The following is a 13,688-nucleotide window of genomic DNA, read 5'->3' on the forward strand; positions in this document are numbered from 1 at the left end:
AGGACAGTGTGCTCGGGATCAGTGATCCAGGATAGTGAGCTGGGATCAGCGATCCAGGATAGTGTGCTCGGGATCAGTGATCCTGGCCAGTGTGCTGGGGAAGTGTGATCCAGGTCAGTGTGCTGGGGATCAGTGATCCAGGACAGTGTGCTGGGAATCTGTGATCCAGGACAGTCTGCTGGGGTCAGTGATCAAGGACAGTGTGCTGGGGATCAGTGATCCAGGTCAGTTGTGCTGGGGATCAGTGATCCAGGTCAGTGTGCTGGGGATCAGTGATCCAGGTTAGTGTGCTGGGGATCAGTGATCCAGGACAATATGCTGGGGATCAGTGATACAGGACAGTGTCCTGGGGATCAGTGATCCAGGTCAGTGTGCTGGGGATCAGTGATCCAAGACAATATGCTGGGGATCAGTGATCCAGGTCAGTGTTCTGGGGTTCAGTGATACAGGACAATGTGCTGGGGATCAGTGATCCAGCTTAGTGTGCTGCGGATCTGTGATCCAGGTCAGTGTGCTGGGGATCAGTGATCCAGGTCAGTGTGCTGGGGATCAGTGATACAGGTCAGTGTCCTGGGGGTCAGTGATCCAGAGCAGTTTGCTGGAGTTCAGTGATACAGGACAATGTGCTGGGGATCAGTGATCCAGGTTAGTGTGCTGGGGATCAGTGATCCAGGTCAGTCTGCGGGGGATCAGTGATCCAGGTTAGTGTGCTGGGCATCAGTGATCCAGGTTAGTGTGCTGGGAATCAGTAATCCAGGATAGTGTGCTGGGGATCTGTGTTCCAGGATAGTGTGCTGGGGATCAGTGATTCGGGACTGTGTGCTGGGGATCTGTGATCCAGGCCAGTGTGCTGGGGATCTGTGATCCAGGCCAGTGTGCTGGGGATCTGTGATCCAGGTCAGTGTGCTGGGGATCAGTGATCCAGGACTGTGTGCTGGGGATCTGTGTTCCAGGTCAGTGTGCTGGGGATCGGTGATCCAGGTCAGTGTGCTGGGGATCAGTGATCCAGGTCAGTGTGCTGGGGAACAGTGATCCAGGTCGGTGTGCTGGGGTCCAATAATCCAGGCCAGTGTGCTGGGGATCAGTGATCCAGGTCAGTGTGCTGGGGATCAGTGATCCAGGTCAGTGTGCTGGTGATCAGTGATCCAGGACAGTGTGCTGGGGATCAGTGATCCAGGTTAGTGTGCTGAGGATCTGTGTTCCAGGTCAGTGTGCTGGGGATCAGTGATACAGGACAGTGTACTGGGGGTACAAATTCAAAACTCACCACAGCAGCTAGTGGAACTTAAGTTCAGTTAATTAATTAATGTTTCTTTTTTAAATCTGGAATTGAAATTGTATATCTGTAATAATGAGTCTCTAAGTTATCATCATTTGTTCTTATAAGGTCTCGAAGGCTCCACTACCCTTCCTTGATCTGCCTCCAGTTCCCTGGCAGTATGTTTGATTGTTAGCTACTTTCCAGAGCAATTAAAGAAATGTTGCAATGTTCATGTGGCCCGTGTGGAGTTGGCCACTTGGTGGTTTGCAGTGCAGAGCGATGCCAATAGCATGGGTTCAATTCCCACAATGGCTGAGGTTACCCTGAAGCACTCTCCTCTCACCTGAGGAGTGGTGACCCTCAGCTTAAGTCACCACCAGCTCTCTCTGTCTCTCTCTCTAATGTGGTCAGACTATTCTTTTGCTTTTTTCCAGCTAGGAACTAATTTTAAACCACTTGAAGCACCTCGTGTCAATCGGTGAATTTACCAAGCTGCCAATATGTCTTCTCAAACAATACTGTTATACTGGGAGAAAGTGAGGACTGCAGATGCTGGAGATCAGTGTCAGAAAGTGTGGCGCTGGAAAAGCACAGCAGGTCAGGCAGCATCCAAGGAGCAGGAGAGTCGACGTTTCGAGCAAAAGCCCTTCATCAGTTTTATTGATAGGTAGAGGACTCCTGGGCATGTGCAGAATTTCTGCTCAGTGATCAGTGCATACTGAATGTGAGTACATCAAGTGTTCTGTCCGTGCTACAGAAATATTTAACTTTGAGTGCAAAACCTTTGGGGTCACAATGCTGGACCTCCCAGTCAGAGTTCACAGGTCCCGCACCACATTTAAAAATTGAATCCAATATATATATTTTTTATCCTGTTTCAGGAGTGACTTAAAGCCCAACTGATTCCCTAGAGAAGAGAAAATGTGTGTTTCCCAATTTGCTCTGAGCTACCTGTAATTCCATCTCCACACAGCATGGCAGGCTATTAGTGCCTTCACATCCAACAGAGAGAGGCAACAAACCCTGCCTTGTCAGGCAATGGTAACTCAGTGGTTGGCACTGCTGCCTCACAGCGCCAGGGACCCGGGTTTGATTCCACCTTCGGGCGACTGTCTGTGTGGAATTTGCACATTCTCCCCGTGTCTGTGTGCTCCGGTTTCCTCCCACAATCCAAAGATGTGCAGGTTAGGTGAACTGGCTGTGGAAAATTGCCCATAGTGTTCAGGGATGTGCAGGCTCGGGTAGTGGAGGTGGGTCTCTATGTGACGCTGTTAGGAAGGTCAGTGTGGACTCGGTGGGCCGAATGGCCTTGCTTCCACACTGTAGTGATTCCACAAAATCACGCAACTGCAAGGATCACAACCTCCTGGGGACACTCTGACATCTGCCCACCACCCCAAACTTTAGTTAACTTAGACCCTGCATCCAGCCACCATACACCAACCTGCGCTTTAATGTGAAGAGCAATTTCACACAGAGAGACATATGAAAAATGGACACCAAGGAGGAAATGCGAGGCAAGCAAAGTTTGGTCAAAGAGATGGGTCTAGAATACAGTATTTTGAAGTGATAGTGCAGCAGCACCTTGCATCAGTGCAAATGTGATCACACAACACAGCAGCAGGGAAAAGACTCCATGACTTGGAAGGCAGGAACTATACACTGTATTTAGCCCATGGCTGGTTCATAGTGGATCTTGCTTTTTGCATAGACTTTCTTTGTTAGCTGTAACTTTGTATTCCTTGCTCTGTTCAATCACTGTACTTAGATACATGTGACAATAATAAACCAAATCAAAATTCTCTGCCTGAACAAATCCATTAGGTCCACAAGTCAGTTAAGACCTTCTGCTGGATATGGGCTTGGGGTGTCAGGAGAAGACTCTGAGCTGGTAAAACTTCATATTTTGGATACAATTCAAGAGATGTTCACCCTGGATCCTTCACTTTGATCCCAGATATCAGTAAAAGAACACATCAGTGGGTGCTTGGGGTAGTGCTCCTACCTCAGTGTGAGAAGGCTTTAAGTCCTTCCTATTCTGGAGTGTACCAAGACAGGTTTGTCTTAAAGGTTCCCGATGTGGTTTGCAGCTCACTGTCAGTGTTCCGAACTTCAGGCCAGGTTAGAGTCCCAGCAGGGTGCTGTATATTTGTTTAGAGATGTCATTACACACCTCAGGAGCAGGTGGGACTTGACCCTGAGTCTCCTGATCCAGAGGTGGGGGCATTAACGCTGGTCCCTGAAAAGCTTCCAGCACTGAACTATACCTGAACAGGTTAATAACTGGTGGATCGCTACTGATATGCTGTCAGTTGTGTAAAATGAGATTAGATTAGATTCCCTACAGTGTGGAAACAGGCCCTTCGGCCCAACAAGTCCACACTGACCCTCTGCAAGGGTAACCCACCCAGATCCATTTCCCTCTGACGAATGCACCTAACACTATGAGTAATTTAGCATGGCCAATTCACCTGACCTGCACATCTTTGGAGTGTGGGAGGAAACGGGAGCACCCAGTGGAAACCCACGCAGACACGGGGAGAACGTGCAAACTCCACACAGACAGCCACTCAACGCTGGAATCAAACCTGGGTCCCTGGTACTGTGACTAACCACTGAGCCACCATGCTGTATAGGTATGACTTATCATGCGAGATTCTGAGTGAAGGGCCTGAATATGGTAGGCCTAACAAATGATGAATGGCTGAGAATCCTGTGATTGTATTCATTAGAGTTAAGAAGGTTGAGGGGAGATCCAATAGAAACTTACAGGTAATGCATGACTTAGAAAGGGTGAACGCTGGGAATTTGTTTCCGTCAGACAGGGAGACTAGGACCTGTGTGCACAGCCTTAGAATTAGAGGGGGTCAATTTAGAACAGCAATGAGGAGACATTTCTTCAACCAGAGAGTGGTGGGTCTGTGGAATTCATTGCCATGGAGCGCAGTGGAGGCCGGGACGTTAAATGTCTTCAAGGCAGAGATTGATAAATTCTTAATCTCACAAGGAATTAAGGGATACAGGGAGAGTGTGGGTAAGTGGCGTTGAAATGCCCATCAGTCATGATTAAATGGCAGAGTGGACTCGATGGGCCGAATGGCCTTACTTCAACTCCTATTTCTTATGGTCTTATCATTTCATTGGGTGAAAACCTATCTCCCACCCCCACCCTCACTCCCACATTATCACTTCTCTTACCCAGTATTTTCTGTACACTAAGTAACAATGTCATTCAAGGTAAGAAGGGAGGATTGGGGTTGCACCTACCCGTGCCTTTTCTGTGCAGCATGTACAGTAGTTCCCCTGGAAAGTTACCTGAGATGGTACTCTCTTGTGGGATACAGCAGCTCCTGAAATCAGGGAAGGAAACTGAAAGATACTCACCCCAAGTGTTTGCTGATGTGCGGCTTGAGCTTTCATGTTGTGGAGCTGACTATTTAGGCGGGGCTCAGACCTCATTTCCCCTTCTGATTTATCGCTTCCAACATTCAGGCTGATGACCATCTGTCTCAATCCAGTTTCACCCCGACTGATCCAAATACCCGAACCTTACACCGGGTGAGCTGCTGTCCAAACAGCGGAAAATAAAGACACACTTTCTGAGTGACAAACTAAGGTCACATTTTCCAATCACAGGTTTTCAGCTACAGCCGAAGTTTCCGATTTTATCAAAACCACGCGCTGTAACCCCATTCCTTTTTAAATATACAAAGCGATACTAAAGGTTATGCAGATAATCGCTGGGAATCTCCAGAAACTGGGATGCCTTTAGCTGATGGATATTTCAAATCTTAGTCAATTTTTCTTCTAAAGTCCACCCAGCATTGACTCTTGTGAGAATGAAAAAAAATAGCAGTTCAGCAGCTGACGCTAGTATTTCTGTCTGGTGAGTGAACGTGTTATTTTAAAGGTATATTCATAGGATAGTGTTAACATTTATGGTCGAGACGGGAGTGTGCCTATCCTTCCTGATTTTTTTTTCTTCTTGAATCAGGAACATTAAGTAAATCTATTTCCCACTGTTGAGATTCACCAGCTGTCAATAAATCAGGACTGGGCTGATATTATGTACTTTTTTAGGGCGGCTCATTCACTTTTCAAAGTGTATCCACCTCCCCCGCTGAAATGTACTGTTTGATTTATTTCACTCTCCCCCTGCAGCGTGTGTGGGGGTAGGGGGTGGGGGCGTGTTATGTGCTTTGTCGACTTAAACATTCCATTTAAACAACTCGTTCACAAAACTCAACCCAACACACACACACTCCTCCACGTCTCAAACTGTGCCACCGAGTTTGAGATAATTCGGTCCCGGGAACTGCTCCAATCATTACATGGAAAACGGTCTTTATCTGCGTGTAACATTTGGAGTCTACCCTCGTTTACTGGTTGAGGGAATCCCATTTTTCCTTTCAGCTTGGAGAGTGTAGGGAAGGGGAAATTGCAGCGTGAGGGGTTCAGGCAAAATTGAGATGTTGCCGGGTAGTTTCTGTCAGATGACATGACGTGACAGAGACAGAGAGTGAGGAGAGTTCGCTGTGCGTGTCTCGGTGTCGATTTCAAACCAGTTGCCAAGTGAAAGTAACAACCTCCCTCTTGACTGACACTCTCTCGTCCAATTAAGCATAGCCTCTGGTTTTCCTCCGCCCACATGGTGTTGGAGAGACCAATCAGTATCGCCTATGGGTGGGGTTTCTGCTCTTCGCTACTTTCCTGATCAGACACATGTCTTTGTCACATTTGACTGGTTTACAACTCAATACTCAGTGCATTCTCTGCAGATCTCCACAAGCGGCACCTCAACCACCTCTCTCGTTTCACTGGTGAGTCTCCCCACCAGAATTTGTTGTTTAAAGACTGTTTTTTGCTGCCACTAGATTTGTTCTTGAAAATTCTCCACTTATAATTTATTGTCGTTGTTTAAAGATTACTTTCTGAAGAACAGGCACACCAGACTCAAATTATTTTTTCTTCTGCATTGACGCTGTCAGACCTGCTGAGTTTATTTCAAGCATCCGCAGTATTTTGTCTTTATTAAGGATTATTTCTGCTGGAGCGAGAGTTAATCTACTTTAAGGGAAGTGTTTGTTTTCCTTAAAGAAGCACAAATCTAGACTTTAAAAATGTATTCCCCCCCCCCCCCCCCGCTTCAGCCATGAGATGATGTGTTAAAACTCTGGATTGTTTCCCATTCCCATTGATGTGCGTGGGATTGGGATCCGTTCTGCAACTGGTTCCGAAACCTGTTTCAATCTGAGAAGTAATCGCTGTGACATTCCGAGCATTCACAGAATGATGCTGAGAGTGAAGCAGATGCTGACGATGTATATTCCAGTCCTGGGTAACAAAGCATGGACTTGTGTGTGTTCCTGAACTTCATGCCCTTTTGTTGCCAAGAGGGTTACAAGGGGGAAGGTACAGCAGTCTCCTTCTGGGTCTGCAAAGCTCCTTATTTCTTTGACGGCAGAATCATGTTTATTAAGCAACCGGACGTCAGAGGTTCCCTTTGTCTCTGGATCGTCTTCTGTAAAATTCCTGATGCGGTTGCAATGGAACCACCTCAATGACATCTGTGACCAGTCAGTGAGGACCCGGGGTCCTGCTCCTCCTTATCGGGGACTGGCCGACAAAGTGTTCGCCCCAAGCTTAGTGTTGTTGTTGTTGAATCCACATTCATACCATAAATACTCCCCATTCATGCATGGTCACAGGACAGCTTTTGTGGCACAGTGATAGTGTCCCTGCCTCTGAGCCAGGTGGTCCGGGTTCAACTCCCACCTACTCCCTAACATCTCTGAACAGATTGATTAAAATATCTGCAGGATTATGTATGTGTGTGTGACAGGCAGTTTTATATAATTGACTGGAATATTCAAAAGGGACATTGACCTACAGTGTTTAACCAAGAGACACAATATCATGTTGTAAGGAGTGCATGATGTGAACTGCACTCTCCTATCTTGAAACTGCCTTTAGAAATTATTTTTTGTTCTCTTGTGGGACATGAGCATCACTGGCCGTCCCCATTTTGCTCTTGAGAAGGTGGTGGTGAGCTGCCTTCTTGAACCACTTCAGTCTATGTGCTTTAGGGTGACCCAATTTTATCATTGGGGACGAAGCTCCAGAATTTTGACCCAGTGACAGTGAAGGAATGGATGGTGGATGGCTTGGGGGGGGAACTTGCAGGGGGTGATGTTCCCATGTATCTGCTGCCCTTGTCCTTCTAGATGGAAGTGGTTGTTGGTTTGGAAGGTGCTGTCTAAGGATCTTTGTGACATTATCGAGAGCTGGCAGAATTAGAGGGAGCACTGTCACTCATGGTTTTTCTCCTGTCTAATGTATTTTAAAAAAACAAGCTTTTTAACTGAAGACTGTGACCTTTTAATAAAGTCTCATCTAGGTTTCCCTTCGTGACACATAAGAGTCATAGAGATGTACACCATGGAAACAGACCCTTTGGTCCAACCCGTCCATGCCGATCAGATATCCCAACCCAATCTAGTCCCACCTGCCAGCACTTGGCCCATATCCCTCCAAACTCTTCCTATTCGTATAACCATCCAGGTGCCTTTTAAATCTTGCAATTGTACCAGCCTCCACCACTTCCTCTGGCAGCTCATTCCATACAAATACCACCCTCTGTGTGAAACAGTTGCCCCTTAGGTCTCTTTTATATCTTTCCCCTCTCACCCTAAACCTATGCCCTCTAGTTCTGGGCTCCCCTACCCCAGGGAAAAGACTTTGTCTATTTGTCCTATCCATGCCCCTCATGATTTTATAAACCTCTATAAGGTCACCCCTCAGCCTCTGATGGGAAAACAGCCCCAACTTGTTCAGCCTCTTCTCATAGCTCAAATCCTCCAACCCTGGCAACATCCTTGTAAATCTTTTCTGAACCCTTTCAAGTTTCACAACATCTTTCCAATAGGAAGAAATCCAGAATTACACGCAATATTCCAACAGTGGCCTAACCAATGTACAGCCACAACATGACCCCCCAACTCCTGTACTCAATACTCTGAGCAATAAAGGAAAGCATACCAAATGCCTTCTTCACTATCCTATCTACCTGTGACTCCACTTTCAAGAAGCTATGAACATGCACTCCCAGGCCTCTTTGTCCAGCAACACTCCCTAGGACCCTACCATTAAGTGTGTAAGTCCTGTTAAGATTTGCTTTCCCAAAATGTAACCCCTCGCATTTATCTAAATTAAACATTTACACTTTCTGAGCTGGTTAGGAGTAAGGAATGCTGTGTCTTTTGAATGGCAATGTCATTTGAACACGGAGGAGCTGGCGATATTTTTGTGTTGGAAATTCACTGTAAAATGTCAAAGGCATTTCTCCTTGTTTGTTTCACCCAGGAACTTATCAAGGATAAAATGCATAGAAGGGCATAAAATACATTCACCAAAAATGCAGGGAGCCTTAAATTGTTATCAGAAAGTGAGGACTGCAGATGCTGGAGATCAGAGTCAAGAGTGTGGTGCTGGAAAAGTGCAGCAGATAAGGCAGCATCTGAGGAGCAGGAGACTCAAGGTTTCGGGCATAAGTACTTCATTAGGAATGCTTACGAAGGGTTTATGCCTGAAACGTTGATGCTTCTGCCCTTGGGATGCTGCCTGACCTGCTGTGTTTTTCCAGCACCACACTCCCAACTGCCTTAAATTGTTGACAACGTGACTTATTGAACTGTGCTGAAGAGGTCAGGTGACAATGTTACTGGACAGTAATCAAATGGACTCCAATTAATGTTTGAAACTTTGGTTCAAAGTCCACCACAACTGCTGCTGCAATTTATTTTGAATATAAATCTTGAAGTTAGGCTGATGTAATGATTGCTGTAAAAATCCATCCGAATCACTCATGTCTTTTGCTGCTGTGACCCACACATGTGACTCCAACCCACAGCAATTTTGGTTTACACTTAACTCTCCCAGCAAGCCACTCAGTTTAAGGGCAGTTTGAGATGGGTAATAGTTGCTGGCCCAGGCAGTAATGGCCCCACATCCTGTGATCAATTTTAAAAAAACTTAGAAACTTTGTGATTACAATTTTAACTCTCATTGCCAGCTGCAAAAGAGACATCATCACTCAGCTTCATTAAAACAGCCAAAGTGTGGATGTTAGCAACGATAATGAGAATAAATAATCAGTTTAAAGATAGAAATTCAAACAGGTTTACCAATTACTTTACAATGATTATTAAAAGTTTACTTTGGAATGGTTGCAGAACAGAAAAAGGCCATTCAACCCATCCTGTCTATTCTGGGTCTCTGCAAGATCTAAGTTTGTTCTCTTCAGAGAACAATCTAATTCACTTTTAGATATCATGATTGACTCTATCTCTATTGTATGGTCTGATTGTACAGTTCAGCTCCCCACAACCTGCTGCATAAAGTTATTTTTCTTCAAGGCATGCCTCAGCCTGTGCTTCGGTTCCTCTGATTTTCAATTTTTCAAGGAATCAGAACTTTATTCCCCCCCTCCCCTTCCCCCCCCCGCCCCATCTATTCTGTTCTAACTTCTTATGGTTTCGTAAATCCCCTCTCAACCTTCTGTTCAAGAAGGACAGTCTAAATTTCATCCATGTATGTATGGAACTGGAAGTTCTCATCCCTGGACATTCAATTGTCTTCACGTCACTCCCATAGGATAGGTGCCCAGAATGAAACACAGTACTCCAGGTGGTGGTGGTGTGGTGACAATGTCACTATAAAACCCGTCACAGAAGTAGCAATGGCAACTCGCATCGATTATCGTAAAAACCCTATAGGTTCACTAACGCCCTGTAGAGAAGGAAATCTGCCAGCCTTACCTGGTCAACATGTCACTCCTGATCCACGTCAATGTGCTTGACTCTTGAATGCCCTTTGAAATGGCCTAGCAAGCTACTCAATTCAAGAGCAATCAGAGATGGGCAATCCAGTCTTAATAATGACACCCAAGGTGTGTGAAAGAATAAAGAAAAATATGAGAAGGTCAAACCAGTTATTTATACTGATTTACCATAGCTTCCTTGCTTTTGTACTCCAAACCCCCATTTTTATAAAGCCTGGGATTTATTAATCCATCTCTCAGTTATTTCCTTCAATGCTTATCTGCTCCTGCACTCACTTCAGAATTGTAGCTTTTTAATTTACATTGTCTCTGACTGTTCTTCCTATCAAGATGAATCACTTCACACTGCTCTGCATTAAACTTGTCCACCGATTCCACCAACCTGTCCATGTCCCTATTCTCTACACAGTTCCCAATCCTTTTGTTTTATTCTCATTAGCCCCTGCTGATTTCTTTGGTCCTAGTTGACTCTTGTTCTTTACCTAAAGCACAGATATTGTGCCACTGATGCTTGATATTGCCTTCACCTGAAGTTCCAGTGGCTGCAGTTTATAGAGAAGGCAACCTGAGCAATCACCACTTTGCCCACCAAAGGCTTGAATTTTTAAATAAAATGTAATATTTCAGAAAAATAAATCACTTTGTGATTTGTGAAGAAGGGCCCTTATTAAGAAAAGCCACCTTTGACAACACAGCCCTTCCATCACCGTTTTCCCCCTATAATTTTTCATACAATTGGAAAATTTTCAATCCTTCTTGTTTTGCATTTGAAAATTTACAATTTCCAGCTCTGTAAGTAAACCAAACCTCAGGCTGGAACTAGACATTGAAACTGGTCTGGGAGCTTATGCATTCCACATGATGTTGTACTTCTGCAACCATAACAAATGTGAATATTTTCAAAGTTAAGCAGAATGATGCAGTGTACAGGACGGTTTTGATTAACGGTTCAGTACTTGCAGCAACAACTACTCTGCCAACAAATGTTTAATTGAGGTGACTAGGCTTCTACATCTTGATCAAACATCATTAAACAATTAATCTGATTCAAAGCTGAGTTGAGACATTTTTATACCTTCAAAAACCATACTTATGTGTCGTTAGATCATCCCTCTTTCCCACCTCTGAGACGGTGCTTTCAATCACCCCCTCTCCTTGCTGTTTTCCATTTGAAATAATTTCCTTGTTTCTCCCTCTGGTTAATCATTCTTAGTTACAACGTCATGTCTACAGGTTGTTCCTATAGGTGTGAATGGTAGTTTGGAATCTGGGTCAGAAACCTTGTTTATATCCTTTCTGGTTATGCTGCCACCCTGAAGCTTGACCTTTCTCTGCAAAACAAAAGTGAAACACTAAGGACATGAGGATTTTGAAATGAAAGCAGGGATATAGGATACACAGCAGTTCTGTGAGAAAATGGGCGGAATCTTCTGTTCTGGCTGACAGTGAGTGTGGAGGCAGGATGGGTACTTGATGGGGACTGGGATGGTGTGTCACCCAAACCCAAACATTCTCCCATCCTTCACCTCGTTATCGACCTTCCATTGTCATTCAGGCAGAACCGACCTCTGCCCTTCCTTACCACACCCCCTCCATCACATCATGATCCTGCTGCACTGTGAAAACTCCCCACCTTTGTTTGGCCGCTCTGCTGGGCGGACTTGAGGATTATCAGATCTTTTTGTGAAATGACAGAGCAGACTCAAAAGACCAAATGGCTTATTTCTGCCCCTCTTTGTTAAGGTTTTGTGGACCATAACCACAACAATTCTGTGGGGAGGTTTCCTCATCGCTGATGGTCCTAACAGCTGTGAAATATCTTTAAATACCCTGGCACCCCTGTATAGCCCTTTCTGCCTCAGTTGCGCCCAACAGTGGCGCTGCCTGGTTCTGCAGGATCTCGGCTGGGGCCCTCGCACCTCGTTACTCTGCCTGCCATCTTGAATTGGAACACACACTCTGTAAGATGGCACTGAGCGGGTGAGTAGGTGCATCAGACATCAGATCCAGTGGGCTCAGGCTATGGAAAAGGTCCCAGCAACAGATTCGTAACATCTGTGCGTGTGAAAATCCAGCTCCAAATGTCATCTCCAGATGAAATTCAGTTAAATGGCAAGTCGTCATATTTAATTTTTCTCTTTATTTAATATAGTATTTTAGTTTTATATTACGAATAGTTAAAGTAAAATGTAAAAATTACAAAAGCAAGGTTGACAATGAAACTTTGTCAGAGACTGATCCAACCTTATCTGGAGTATTGTGTTTAAAAATAGTCATTTACAGATGAAAGTAAAGGTTTTAGGAAGGAAGCTGAAAGATTTATGAGGATCTCCAGAGAAATATCTGGCTGGAGAAGCTGAGAGTATTTTTTGTTGAATGGGCATTTGAAAGAGGTGTTCACAATTATGGGGGTTCTAGGTGTTCCAATTCACTCAGGGAGTTCCGGTTGCTCTGGCAACACAAATTCTCCACTTGCAAATCGTAGTCTGGAGCAATGCATAGTGACTTTCTCTGTAACAAGGTTCTCCCACACTTACTGCCTGCCATTGGTGTGTGTTGGAAGGGTTTACAAGTTGATAATCAAAACTGTGTGGTCATGTTTTGACCACACCTTCCTTAGTGATCAAGGAATGACTTGGAATGATTCAGTTTTGAAGTCTGAGGAAGGGAGGCTACCCACTGCACTTTAAGAGGGGTTCTAGACAGAATACATTGAGAGAGGCTGACATGAGGAACAATTTTTCTTCGCAGGGAATGGTTGTGATCTGCAATTCCTGCATGAGAATGTGATGGAGCAAATTCAATGGTGGTGTTCAAGAGGCAATTGGAGAAGCCCTTCAAGGAAAATAATTTGCCAAGACTGCCAGAAAAGAGATTGGCCAAATTGCCATTGCAGTGAGCCAGCACAGCTCCAACAGCTGAATGGCCTCACTCTGCCGTTGGACAATTCTCTGATTCTATTCGCTCTTTCACGTCATGTATTGAACCCCTTGGGTGTTCCAACAAATTAATGTTCTATGTGTTAGTAATTGGTAAGAATCATAGTATGGCAGGAGGACCTCCTCACTCCTATAAGAAGGATGTGGTGAAACTTGAATAGGTGCAGAAAAGATTGACAAGGATGTTGCTAGGGTTGGAGGATTTGAGCTCTAGGGAGAGGCTGAACAGGCTGGGGCTGTTTTCCCTTGAGCGTTGGGAGGCTGAGGGATGACCTTATAGAGATTTATAGAGCCCTTATAGAGGGCGGCACGGTGGCACAGTGGTTAGCACTGCTGCCTCACAGCGCCAGAGACCCGGGTTCAATTCCCGCCTCAGGCAACTGACTGTGTGGAGTTTGCACATTCTCCCTGTGTCTGCGTGGGTTTCCTCCGGGTGCTCTGGTTTCCTCCCACAGTCCAAAGATGTGCAGGTCAGGTGAATTGGCCATGCTAAATTGCCCGTAGTGTTAGGTAAGGGGTAGATGTAGGGGTATGGGTGGGTTGCACTTTGGCGGGGCGGTGTGGACTTGTTGGGCCGAACGGCCTGTTTCCACACTGTAAGTAATCTAATCTATAAAATCATGAGGGGCATGGATAGGGTAAATAAACA

At 45.2% G+C, this 13,688-nt stretch overlaps 1 protein-coding gene across 2 annotated transcripts in view; it reads left to right on the forward strand.

The window, feature by feature from the left end:
• Nucleotides 1–13,688, forward strand: part of prkcq (protein kinase C, theta) — a 228,246-nt gene that overhangs the window by 51,489 nt on the left and 163,069 nt on the right. Inside the window, exon 1 of one of the 2 annotated variants that reach the window (XM_072563007.1) lies at nt 5,983–6,081. The exons of the other annotated variant lie outside the window; for it this stretch is intronic. The gene's annotated coding sequence lies outside the window, so the exon portion shown is untranslated. Of the gene's footprint in view, nt 1–5,982; nt 6,082–13,688 lie in introns of those variants that run through there. 2 annotated transcript variants of the gene reach the window in all.

This window comes from Chiloscyllium punctatum, chromosome 44, assembly GCF_047496795.1.
Source record: "Chiloscyllium punctatum isolate Juve2018m chromosome 44, sChiPun1.3, whole genome shotgun sequence".
Lineage (NCBI taxonomy): Eukaryota > Metazoa > Chordata > Chondrichthyes > Orectolobiformes > Hemiscylliidae > Chiloscyllium > Chiloscyllium punctatum.